Below are 13,179 nucleotides of genomic sequence, written 5' to 3'. Positions count from 1 at the left end.
AAGCCTCGTTCGGCTTAAACAGTGAGGAGGAAAGCACTCGGGGAACCGGCTGGAGGTGCTGTGGAAGCTCGGCGGGTCGTGGAAAACGCTTAGCCGGGGTGCTGGAAGCCTCGTTCGGCTAAAAGAGTGAGGAGGAATGCATCATGAGAACCGGCTGGAGGTGCTCTGGAAGCTCAGCGGGCCGCGTAAAACGCTTAGCCGGGGTGCTGGAAGTCTCCTCGGGCGTCAAGAGTGAGGAGGGAAGCACCCGGAGAACCGGCTGGAGGTGCTGTGGAAGTCCAGCGGGCCGCGTAAAACGCTTAGCCGGGGCTCTGGAAGCCTCGTTCGGCTTAAACAGTGAGGATGGGAGCACCCGGAGAACCGGCTGGAGGTGCTGTGGAGGCTCGGCGGGCCGCGTAAAATGCTTAACCGGGGCTCTGGAAGCCTCGTTCGGCTGGGAGAGTGAGGAGGAAAGCACCATGAGGACCGTCTGGAGGTCTTCTGGAAGCACAGCGGGCCGTGTATGACGCTTAGCCGGGGTGCTGGAAGCCTGGGCCGCCTGGGAGAGTGAGGAGGAAAGTACCATGAGGACCGTCTGGAGGTCTTCTAGAAGCACAGCGGGCCGTGGAGAACGCTTAGCCGGGGTGCTGGAAGTCGAGTAAGGCTCAGCCATCTCGTCCAAGGTGCTTATAAAGTGCATGTCCGCTCGGCTGGAGGTATTTCCGGCCACCCGGCGCCTGTGCACGGCCTCTGGGTGGCTCCGGGCCGGCTAGAATTCCGGGCCGCGACCGCTAACTCGCGGGACCCTAAATGGCCCGCGGACCAGCCGGCGGGACGTCGGTGACCACCCATCCGCCTCGCGGTGGTCCCCGGCCGGGTAGAATTCCGGACCGCGATCGCTAACTCGCGGGACCGCAATTGGCCCGCGGACCAGCCGGCGGGACGTCGGTGACCACCCATCCGCCTCGCGGTGGTCCCCGGCCGGGTAGAATTCCGGACCGCGATCGCTAACTCGCGGGACCGCAATTGGCCCGCGGACCAGCCGGCGGGACCTCGGTGACCACCCATCCGCCTCGCGGTGGTCCCCGGCCGGCTAGAATTCCGGACCGCGATCGGTAATTCGCGGGACCCTAAATGGCCCGCGGACCAGCCGGCGGGACCTCGGTGAAGACCCATCCGCCTCGCGGTGGTCCCCGGCCGGCTAGAATTCCGGACCGCGATCGGTAACTCGCGGGACCCTAAATGGCCCGCGGACCAGCCGGCGGGACGTCGGTGACCACCCATCCGCCTCGCGGTGGTCCCCGGCCGGGTAGAATTCCGGACCGCGATCGGTAACTCGCGGGACCGCAATTGGCCCGCGGACCAGCCGGCGGGACGTCGGTGACCACCCATCCGCCTCGCGGTGGTCCCCGGCCGGGTAGAATTCCGGACCGCGATCGCTAACTCGCGGGACCGCAATTGGCCCGCGGACCAGCCGGCGGGACCTCGGTGACCACCCATCCGCCTCGCGGTGGTCCCCGGCCGGCTAGAATTCCGGACCGCGATCGGTAATTCGCGGGACCCTAAATGGCCCGCGGACCAGCCGGCGGGACCTCGGTGAAGACCCATCCGCCTCGCGGTGGTCCCTGGCCGGCGTGGATTCCGGACCGCGATCGGTAATTCGCGGGACCCTAAATGGCCCGCGGACCAGCCGGCGGGACCTCGGTGACCACCCATCCGCCTCGCGGTGGTCCCTTGCCGGCTAGAATTCCGGACCGCGATCGGTAATTTGCGGGACCCTAAATGGCCCGCGGACCATCCGGCGGGACCTCGGTGAAGACCCATCCGCCTCGCGGTGGTCCCTGGCCGGCTAGAATTCCGGACCGCGATCGGTACCTCGCGGGACCCTAAATGGCCCGCGGACCAGCCGGCGGGACCTCGGTGAAGACCCATCCGCCTCGCGGTGGTCCCCGGCCGGCTAGAATTCCGGACCGCGATCGGTAACTCGCGGGACCCTAAATGGCCCGCGGACCAGCCGGCGGGACCTCGGTGAAGACCCATCCGCCTCGCGGTGGTCCCCAGCCGGGTAGAATTCCGGACCGCGATCGGTACCTCGCGGGACCCTAAATGGCCCGCGGACCAGCCGGCGGGACCTCGGTGACCACCCATCCGCCTCGCGGTGGTCCCCGGCCGGGTAGAATTCCGGACCGCGATCGGTAACTCGCGGGACCCTAAATGGCCCGCGGACCAGCCGGCGGGACCTCGGTGAAGACCCATCCGCCTCGCGGTGGTCCCCAGCCGGGTAGAATTCCGGACCGCGATCGGTACCTCGCGGGACCCTAAATGGCCCGCGGACCAGCCGGCGGGACCTCGGTGACCACCCATCCGCCTCGCGGTGGTCCCCGGCCGGGTAGAATTCCGGACCGCGATCGGTAACTCGCGGGACCCTAAATGGCCCGCGGACCAGCCGGCGGGACCTCGGTGAAGACCCATCCGCCTCGCGGTGGTCCCTGGCCGGGTAGAATTCCGGACCGCGATCGGTACCTCGCGGGACCCTAAATGGCCCGCGGACCAGCCGGCGGTACCTCGGTGACCACCCATCCGCCTCGCGGTGGTCCCTGGCCGGGTAGAATTCCGGACCGCGATCGGTAACTCGCGGGACCCTAAATGGCCCGCGGACCAGCCGGCGGGACCTCGGTGACCACCCATCCGCCTCGCGGTGGTCCCCGGCCGGCTAGAATTCCGGACCGCGATCGCTAACTCGCGGGACCGCAATTGGCCCGCGGACCAGCCGGCGGGACCCGCTTGACTTCCTATCCGCCTTCGCTGGTTCCCAAGTCGGCTAGAATTCCGGACCGCGATCGCTAACTCGCGGGACCGCAATTGGCCCGCGGACCAGCCGGCGGGACCCACTTGACTTCCTATCCGCCTTCGCTGGTTCCCAAGTCGGCTAGAATTCCGGACCGCAATCGCTAACTCGCGGGACCGCAATTGGCCCGCGGACCAGCCGGCGGGACCCAATCCACTTCCTATCCGCCTTCGCTGGTTCCCAAGTCGGCTAGAATTCCGGACCGCGATCGCTAACTCGCGGGACCGCAATTGGCCCGCGGACCAGCCGGCGGGACCCGCTCCACTTCCTATCCGCCTTCGCTGGTTCCCAAGTCGGCCACAAATTACGATTATTCGGCCTCTCGCTCTGGAAGTGCCATCGGCACTTGCTCGGAAAAGTGTCCGCCTCTTCTGGTTCCCTAGGTCGGCCGCCAAATGCGAAAAATCGGCCTCTACCCCGTTTGGGTACCAGGGGTAGGGTGCAGTACCAACTTTGGTCTTCAGGTGCGCCAGAGCGCGATGGTTGGTCCCACTAGTCAGCGTACTCATCGACGGTTTACTCCCCTTTCGCAAAATATAGTGGGCACGTATGTGCAGGACTGTTTATTTTTATTTTGAAAAATTTTCTAAGTGCCAGCGGACGCTGGCACACGACGTGTCCGAGCCACGATGGTGCCCAGGCCGGACAGCGACGGCGAAAAAGCCGATTCTGGAAGTTTCGAATATGCCAACGGCAAAAGCGGCGTGATGTGTCCGCCTCGGCTGGTTCTCCGGTCGGCCAGAAAAAGTGAAAATTCGGCCTCTCGCTCTGGAGGTCCGACGAACTTTGGCGAATATTTTCTAAGTGCCAACGGGTGTTGCGCCGAAATGTGTCCGACTCGGCTGGTTCCCCGAGTCGGCCCGAACGAGCGAAAATTCGGCCTCTTCGCCTGGAAGTCCGGCCGACTTTGGCGAATATTTTCTAAGTGCCAACGGGTGTTGCGCCGAAATGTGTCCGACTCGGCTGGTTCCCCGAGTCGGCCCGAACGAGCGAAAATTCGGCCTCTTCGCCTGGAAGTCCGGCCGACTTTGGCGAATATTTTCTAAGTGCCAACGGGTGTTGCGCCGAAATGTGTCCGACTCGGCTGGTTCCCCGAGTCGGCCCGAACGAGCGAAAATTCGGCCTCTTCGCCTGGAAGTCCGACGAACTTTGGCGAATATTTTCTAAGTGCCAACGGGTGTTGCGCCGAAATGTGTCCGACTCGGCTGGTTCCCCGAGTCGGCCCGAACGAGCGAAAATTCGGCCTCTTCGCCTGGAAGTCCGACGAACTTTGGCGAATATTTTCTAAGTGCCAACGGGTGTTCGGCCGTAATGTGTCCGACTCGGCTGGTGCCCCGAGTCGGCCCGAACGAGCGAAAATTCGGCCTCTTCGCCTGGAGGTCCAACGAACTTTGGCGAATATTTTCTAAGTGCCAACGGGTGTTACACCGTAATGTGTCCGACTCGGCTGGTTCCTCCGGTCGGCCCGAACGAGCGAAAATTCGGCCTCTTCGCCTGGAAGTCCGGCCGACTTGGGCGAATATTTTCTAAGTGCCAACGGGTGTTACGCCGAAATGTGTCCGACTCGGCTGGTTCCCCGAGTCGGCCAGAAAAAGTGAAAATTCGGCCTCTTCGCCTGGAAGTCCGGCCGACTTGAGCTAATATTTTCTAAGTGCCAACGGGTGTTCGGCCGTAATGTGTCCGACTCGGCTGGTTCCCCGAGTCTGCCCGAACGAGCGAAAATTCGGCCTCTCGCTCTGGAAGTCCTGCCAACTTGAGCGAATATTTTCTAAGTGCCATCGGGTCTTGCCCGGAAAAGTGTCCGACTCGGCTGGTTCCCCGAGTCGGCCCGAACGAGCGAAAATTCGGCCTCTCGCTCTGGAAGTCCTGCCAACTTGAGCGAATATTTTCTAAGTGCCAACGGCTGTTCGGACCGTAACGTGTCCGACTCGGCTGGTTCCCCGAGTCGGTCCGAACGAGCGAAAATTCGGCCTCTTGCTCTGGAAGTCCTGCCAACTTTAGCGAATATTTTCTAAGTGCCATCGGGTCTTGCCCGGAAAAGTGTCCGACTCGGCTGGTTCCCCGAGTCGGCCAGAAAAAGTGAAAATTCAGCCTCTTGCTCTGGAAGTCCTGCCAACTTGAGCGAATATTTTCTAAGTGCCATCGGGTCTTGCCCGGAAAAGTGTCCGACTCGGCTGGTTCCCCGAGTCGGCCCGAACGAGCGAAAATTCGGCCTCTTGCTCTGGAAGTCCTGCCAACTTGAGCGAATATTTTCTAAGTGCCATCGGGTCTTGCCCGGAAAAGTGTCCGACTCGGCTGGTTCCCCGAGTCGGCCCGAACGAGCGAAAATTCGGCCTCTTGCTCTGGAAGTCCTGCCAAATTGAGCGAATATTTTCTAAGTGCCAACGGGTCTTGCCCGGAAAAGTGTCCGACTCGTCTGGTTCCCCGAGTCGGCCCGACCGAGTGAAAATTCGGCCTCTCGCTCTGGAAGTCCTGTCAACTTGAGCGAATATTTTCTAAGTGCCATCGGGTCTTGCCCGGAAAAGTGTCCGACTCGGCTGGTTCCCCGAGTCGGCCCAAACGAGTGAAAATTCGGCCTCTTGCTCTGGAAGTCCTGCCAAATTGAGCGAATATTTTCTAAGTGCCAACGGGTCTTGCCCGGAAAAGTGTCCGACTCGTCTGGTTCCCCGAGTCGGCCCGACCGAGTGAAAATTCGGCCTCTCGCTCTGGAAGTCCTGTCAACTTGAGCGAATATTTTCTAAGTGCCATCGGGTCTTGCCCGGAAAAGTGTCCGACTCGGCTGGTTCCCCGAGTCGGCCCGAACGAGTGAAAATTCGGCCTCTTGCTCTGGAAGTCCTGCCAACTTGAGCGAATATTTTCTAAGTGCCATCGGGTCTTGCCCGGAAAAGTGTCCGACTCGTCCGGTTCCCTAGTTCGGCCACATAATGTGAAAATTCGGCCTCTTGCTCTGGAAGTCCTGCCAACTTGAGCGAATATTTTCTAAGTGCCATCGGGTCTTGCCCGGAAAAGTGTCCGACTCGGCTGGTTCCCCGAGTCGGCCCGAACGAGTGAAAATTCGGCCTCTTGCTCTGGAAGTCCTGCCAACTTGAGCGAATATTTTCTAAGTGCCATCGGGTCTTGCCCGGAAAAGTGTCCGACTCGGCTGGTTCCCCGAGTCGGCCCGAGCGAGTGAAAATTCGGCCTCTTGCTCTGGAAGTCCTGCCAACTTGAGCGAATATTTTCTAAGTGCCATCGGGTCTTGCCCGGAAAAGTGTCCGACTCGTCCGGTTCCCTAGTTCGGCCACATAATGTGAAAATTCGGCCTCTTGCTCTGGAAGTCCTGCCAACTTGAGCGAATATTTTCTAAGTGCCATCGGGTCTTGCCCGGAAAAGTGTCCGACTCGTCCGGTTCCCTAGTTCGGCCACATAATGTGAAAATTCGGCCTCTTGCTCTGGAAGTCCTGCCAACTTGAGCGAATATTTTCTAAGTGCCATCGGGTCTCTCCCGGAAAAGTGTCCGACTCGGCTGGTTCCCCGGTTCGGCCACATAATGTGAAAATTCGGCCTCTTGCTCTGGAAGTCCTGCCAACTTGAGCGAATATTTTCTAAGTGCCATCGGGTCTCTCCCGGAAAAGTGTCCGCCTCGTCCGGTTCCCTAGTTCGGCCACGGAATGTGAAAATTCGGCCTCTCTGAGGTACCAGGGGTACGCATTTAGGTACCAGGGGTAGTCGCTGAGGTACCAGGGGTATGCATTTAGGTACCAGGGGAGACCACTACGGTCTGTTGGTCCCCCTAGTTAGTGTACTCATCGGTTTACTCCCCTTTCGCAAAATATAGTCGGCACGTATGTGCAGGACTGTTTATTTTTATTTTGAAAAATGTTCTAAGTGCCAACGGAAGCTGGCACACGAACTGTCCGAGCCACGATGGTGCCCAGGCCGGACAGCGACGGCGAAAAAGCCGATGTGTGTTTGATGGAAGTTTCGAATATTTTCAAAGTGCCAACGGCACTTGCGGGGTGATGTGTCCGCCTCGTCTGGTTCCCCAGGTCGGCCAGAAAAAGTGAAAATTCGGCCTCTTCTCCTGGAAGTCCGGCCAAGTTTGGCGAATATTTTCAAAGTGCCAACGGCACTTGCGGGGTGATGTGTCCGCCTCGTCTGGTTCCCCAGGTCGGCCAGAACAAGTGAAAATTCGGCCTCTTCTCCTGGAAGTCCGGCCAAGTTTGGCGAATATTTTCAAAGTGCCAACGGCACTTGCGGGGTGATGTGTCCGCCTCGTCTGGTTCCCCAGGTCGGCCAGAAAAAGCGAAAATTCGGCCTCTTCTCCTGGAAGTCCGGCCAAGTTTGGCGAATATTTTCTAAGTGCCATCGGCACTTGCGGGGTGATGTGTCCGCCTCGTCTGGTTCCCCAGGTCGGCCAGAACAAGTGAAAATTCGGCCTCTTCTCCTGGAAGTCTGGCCAAGTTTGGCGAATATTTTCAAAGTGCCAACGGCACTTGCGGGGTGATGTGTCCGCCTCGTCTGGTTCCCCAGGTCGGCCAGAACAAGTGAAAATTCGGCCTCTTCTCCTGGAAGTCTGGCCAAGTTTGGCGAATATTTTCTAAGTGCCAACGACTCGACCAGCGTAAAGTGTCCGCCTCGGCTGGTTCCCCATAACGGCCACCATAAGTGAAAATTCGGCCTCTTCTCCTGGAAGTCAAGCCAAGTTTGGCGAATATTTTCTAAGTGCCAACGACCCAACCAGCGTAAAGTGTCCGCCTCGGCTGGTTCCCCATAACGGCCACAACAAGTGAAAATTCGGCCTCTTCTCCTGGAAGTCTGGCCAAGTTTGGCGAATATTTTCTAAGTGCCAACGACCCAACCAGCGTAAAGTGTCCGCCTCGGCTGGTTCCCCATAACGGCCACAACAAGTGAAAATTCGGCCTCTTCTCCTGGAAGTCTGGCCAAGTTTGGCGAATATTTTCTAAGTGCCAACGACCCAACCAGCGTAAAGTGTCCGCCTCGGCTGGTTCCCCATAACGGCCACAACAAGTGAAAATTCGGCCTCTTCTCCTGGAAGTCTGGCCAAGTTTGGCGAATATTTTCTAAGTGCCAACGACTCAACCAGCGTAAAGTGTCCGCCTCGGCTGGTTCCCCAGGTCGGCCACCAAAAGTGAAAATTCGGCCTCTTCTCCTGGAAGTCAAGCCAAGTTTGGCAAATATTTTCTAAGTGCCAACGACTCAACCAGCGTAAAGTGTCCGCCTCGGCTGGTTCCCCATAACGGCCACCAAAAGTGAAAATTCGGCCTCTTCTCCTGGAAGTCAAGCCATGTTTGGCAAATATTTTCTAAGTGCCAACGGCTCTTGAGCCGAAAAGTGTCCGCCTCGGCTGGTTCCCCATAACGGCCATGAAAAGTGAAAATTCGGCCTCTTCTCCTGGAAGTCAAGCCAAGTTTGGCAAATATTTTCTAAGTGCCAACGACTCAACCAGCGTAAAGTGTCCGCCTCGGCTGGTTCCCCAGGTCGGCCACCAAAAGTGAAAATTCGGCCTCTTCTCCTGGAAGTCTTGCCAAGTTTGGCGAATATTTTCTAAGTGCCAACGACTCAACCAGCGTAAAGTGTCCGCCTCGGCTGGTTCCCCAGGTCGGCCACCAAAAGTGAAAATTCGGCCTCTTCTCCTGGAAGTCAAGCCAAGTTTGGCAAATATTTTCTAAGTGCCAACGACTCAACCAGCGTAAAGTGTCCGCCTCGGCTGGTTCCCCAGGTCGGTCACCAAAAGTGAAAATTCGGCCTCTTCTCCTGGAAGTCTGGCCAAGTTTGGCGAATATTTTCTGAGTGCCAACGACTCAACCAGCCTAAAGTGTCCGCCTCGGCTGGTTCCCCATAACGGCCACCAAAAGTGAAAATTCGGCCTCTTCTCCTGGAAGTCAAGCCAAGTTTGGCAAATATTTTCTAAGTGCCAACGACTCAACCAGCGCAAAGTGTCCGCCTCGGCTGGTTCCCCATAACGGCCATGAAAAGTGAAAATTCGGCCTCTTCTCCTGGAAGTCAAGCCAAGTTTGGCAAATATTTTCTAAGTGCCAACGACTCAACCAGCGTAAAGTGTCCGCCTCGGCTGGTTCCCCAGGTCGGCCACCAAAAGTGAAAATTCGGCCTCTTCTCCTGGAAGTCTTGCCAAGTTTGGCGAATATTTTCTAAGTGCCAACGACTCAACCAGCGTAAGTGTCCGCCTCGGCTGGTTCCCCAGGTCGGCCACCAAAAGTGAAAATTCGGCCTCTTCTCCTGGAAGTCAAGCCAAGTTTGGCAAATATTTTCTAAGTGCCAACGACTCAACCAGCGTAAAGTGTCCGCCTCGGCTGGTTCCCCAGGTCGGTCACCAAAAGTGAAAATTCGGCCTCTTCTCCTGGAAGTCAAGCCAAGTTTGGCAGATATTTTCTAAGTGCCAACGACTCAACCAGCGTAAAGTGTCCGCCTCGGCTGGTTCCCCAGGTCGGCCACCAAAAGTGAAAATTCGGCCTCTTCTCCTGGAAGTCAAGCCAAGTTTGGCAAATATTTTCTAAGTGCCAACGACTCAACCAGCGTAAAGTGTCCGCCTCGGCTGGTTCCCCATAACGGCCACCAAAAGTGAAAATTCGGCCTCTTCTCCTGGAAGTCAAGCCATGTTTGGCAAATATTTTCTAAGTGCCAACGGCTCTTGAGCCGAAAAGTGTCCGCCTCGGCTGGTTCCCCATAACGGCCACCAAAAGTGAAAATTCGGCCTCTTCTCCTGGAAGTCAAGCCAAGTTTGGCAAATATTTTCTAAGTGCCAACGGCTCTTGAGCCGAAAAGTGTCCGCCTCGGCTGGTTCCCCAGGTCGGCCACCAAAAGTGAAAATTCGGCCTCTTCTCCTGGAAGTCAAGCCAAGTTTGGCAAATATTTTCTAAGTGCCAACGGCTCTTGAGCCGAAAAGTGTCCGCCTCGGCTGGTTCCCGCGGTCGGCCTTCAAAAGCGAAAATTCGGCCTCTTCCCCTGGTAGCCCTGCCAACTTGTGCGAATTTTTTCTAAGTGCCAACGGCTCTTGAGCCGAAAAGTGTCCGCCTCGGCTGGTTCCCTCGGTCGGCCCCAAAAAGCGAAAATTCGGCCTCTCCCTCTTTAGGTACCAGGGGCTGGGGTACCAGGGGGAGGGTGCAGTACCAACTTTGGTCTTCAGGTGCGCCAGAGTACGCTAAATGGTCCCCCTAGTCAGCGTACTCATCAACGATTTACCCCCCTTTCGCAAAATATAGTCAGAACGAGCATGGGGGGCGCATAATTTACCCCACAAAATGAAAGGGCCCGGTGCCGAGCGCTTGGTCATGGCCGCCAGCAGCGCCCCTTGCTCGGTGGGAACACAACACGCAGGGTTGCACAGCACCCTGGAAGGCACACAGAGAGAGAGAGAAAAATTTTCTAAGTGCCTCTCTTGACGAAAAATGTCTAAGTGCCTCTCTTGACGAAAAATTTCTAAGTGCCACAGCGCTCGAAAATTTCCTAAGTGCGAGCACGGCTGTGAAATATTCAAAGTACAAGGAACGCTGGCAGAATCGCTCGACGGCCGTCTGCTCCCGGCGGCCGCCGTGAAGTCTCCCCTCCCGGGGACGGCTGTCTGCTCCCGGCAGCCGTCCTTAACCCCCTCCCCACACGTTGGCCGAACACCAGCCGAGGGCGAAAGGCTCGCGGTGTGGAAGGATCGTGGCCACGGCTAATCTAGCGATGCCCGCGTTGGACGGTCACACCGCACGACAGAGCGGGGCCTGCATCCGGCGCGAGGCGGCCTTCAGGCACGTGGTTCGAGACGACCTCACCCGCCCTAGCCCGGAGCGGAAAGACTTTTACAAGTCCAAGGAACAATGGCAGAATGGGAGGACCGGCCGCCTCCTTAAACACAGGCCGGAGAGATGGAGCGGGATCAGCGGCCCGCGCATTGAGCGAACACCGGCCGAGGGCGAAAGGCTCGCGGTGTGGAAGGATCGTGGCCACGGCTAATCTAGCGATGCCCGCGTTGGACGGTCACACCGCACGACAGAGCGGGGCCTGCATCCGGCGCGAGGCGGCCTTCAGGCACGTGGTTCGAGGCGACCTCACCCGCCCTAGCCCGGAGCGGAAAGACTTTTCAAAGTCCAAGGAACACACTGGCAGAATCTCTCGACGGCCGTCTGCTCCCGGCGGCCGCCGTGAAGTCTCCCCTCCCGGGGACGGCTGTCTGCTCCCGGCAGCCGTCCATAACCCCCTCCCCACACGTTGGCCGAACATCAGCCGAGGGCGAAAGGCTCGCGGTGTGGAAGGATCGTGGCCACGGCTAATCTAGCGATGCCCGCGTTGGACGGTCACACCGCACGACAGAGCGGGGCCTGCATCCGGCGCGAGGCGGCCTTCAGGCACGTGGTTCGAGACGACCTCACCCGCCCTAGCCCGGAGCGGAAAGACTTTTACAAGTCCAAGGAACAATGGCAGAATGGGAGGACCGGCCGCCTCCTTAAACACAGGCCGGAGAGACGGAGCGGGATCAGCGGCCCGCGCGGAGGGTCTTTAAAATGTACAAAGTCCTAGGAACAATGGCAGAATCGCTCGACGGCCGTCTGCTCCCGGCGGCCGCGGTGAAGGGACTGTACACCCCACCCGGGGACGGCTGTCTGCTCCCGGCAGCCGTCCTTCCCCCCCTCCCCACACGTTGGCCGAACATCAGCCGAGGGCGAAAGGCTCGCGGTGTGGAAGGATCGTGGCCACGGCTAATCTAGCGATGCCCACGTTGGACGGTCACACCGCACGACAGAGCGGGGCCTGCATCCGGCGTGAGGCGGCCTTCAGGCACGTGGTTCGAGACGACCTCACCCGCCCTAGCCCGGAGCGGAAAGACTTTGAAATATTCAAAGTCCAAGGAACACTGGCAGAATGGGAGGACCGGCCGCCTCCTTAAACACAGGCCGGAGCGACCGAGCGGGATCAGCGGCCCGCGCGGAGGGTCTTTAAAATGTACAAAGTCCTAGGAACAATGGCAGAATCGCTCGACGGCCGTCTGCTCCCGGCGGCCGCGGTGAAGGGACTGTACACCCCACCCGGGGACGGCTGTCTGCTCCCGGCAGCCGTCCTTCCCCCCAAACCCACACGTTGACCGACACCGGCCGAGGGCGAAAGGCTCGCGGTGTGGAAGGATCGTGGCCACGGCTAATCTAGCGATGCCCGCGTTGGACGGTCACACCGCACGACAGAGCGGGGCCTGCATCCGGCGCGAGGCGGCCTTCAGGCACGTGGTTCGAGACGACCTCACCCGCCCTAGCCCGGAGCGGAAAGACTTTTCAAAGTCCAAGGAACACTGGCAGAATGGGAGGACCGGCCGCCTCCTTAAACACAGGCCGGAGCGACCGAGCGGGATCAGCGGCCCGCGCGCAGGGTCTTTGAAATGTACAAAGTCCTAGGGACAATGGCAGAATCGCTCGACGGCCGTCTGCTCCCGGCGGCCGCGGTGAAGGGACTGTACACCCCACCCGGGGACGGCTGTCTGCTCCCGGCAGCCGTCCTTCCCCCCCACCCCACACGTTGACCGACACCGGCCGAGGGCGAAAGGCTCGCGGTGTGGAAGGATCGTGGCCACGGCTAATCTAGCGATGCCCGCGTTGGACGGTCACACCGCACGACAGAGCGGGGCCTGCATCCGGCGCGAGGCGGCCTTCAGGCACGTGGTTCGAGACGACCTCACCCGCCCTAGCCCGGAGCGAAAAGACTTTGAAATATTCAAAGTCCAAGGAACACTGGCAGAATGGGAGGACCGGCCGCCTCCTTAAACACAGGCCGGAGCGACCGAGCGGGATCAGCGGCCCGCGCGGAGGGTCTTTAAAATGTACAAAGTCCTAGGAACAATGGCAGAATCGCTCGACGGCCGTCTGCTCCCGGCGGCCGCGGTGGAAGGACTGTACACCCCACCCGGGGACGGCTGTCTGCTCCCGGCAGCCGTCCTTCCCCCCAAACCCACACGTTGACCGACACCGGCCGAGGGCGAAAGGCTCGCGGTGTGGAAGGATCGTGGCCACGGCTAATCTAGCGATGCCCGCGTTGGACGGTCACACCGCACGACAGAGCGGGGCCGCATCTGGCGCGAGGCGGCCTTCAGGCACGTGGTTCGAGACGACCTCACCCGCCCTAGCCCGGAGCGGAAAGACTTTGAAATTTTCAAAGTCCAAGGAACACTGGCAGAATGGGAGGACCGGCCGCCTCCTTAAACACAGGCCGGGCGAAAAATATGCGAATGTTGGGTCTCATCCAAGAAAGGGAGTTACCGGCCGCCTCCTTAAACACAGGCCGGGCGAAAAATATGCGAATGGTCCATCCAAGGAAGGAGGACCGGCCGCCTCCTTAAACACAGGCCGGGCGAAAAATAT

The sequence above is a fragment of the Syngnathus floridae genome, unplaced genomic scaffold, assembly GCF_059516105.1.
Source record: "Syngnathus floridae isolate MCC-2025c unplaced genomic scaffold, RoL_Sflo_1.0 HiC_scaffold_79, whole genome shotgun sequence".
Lineage (NCBI taxonomy): Eukaryota > Metazoa > Chordata > Actinopteri > Syngnathiformes > Syngnathidae > Syngnathus > Syngnathus floridae.
The sequence above is the reverse complement of the archived record's forward strand: the minus strand, read 5'-3'. Positions refer to the sequence as shown.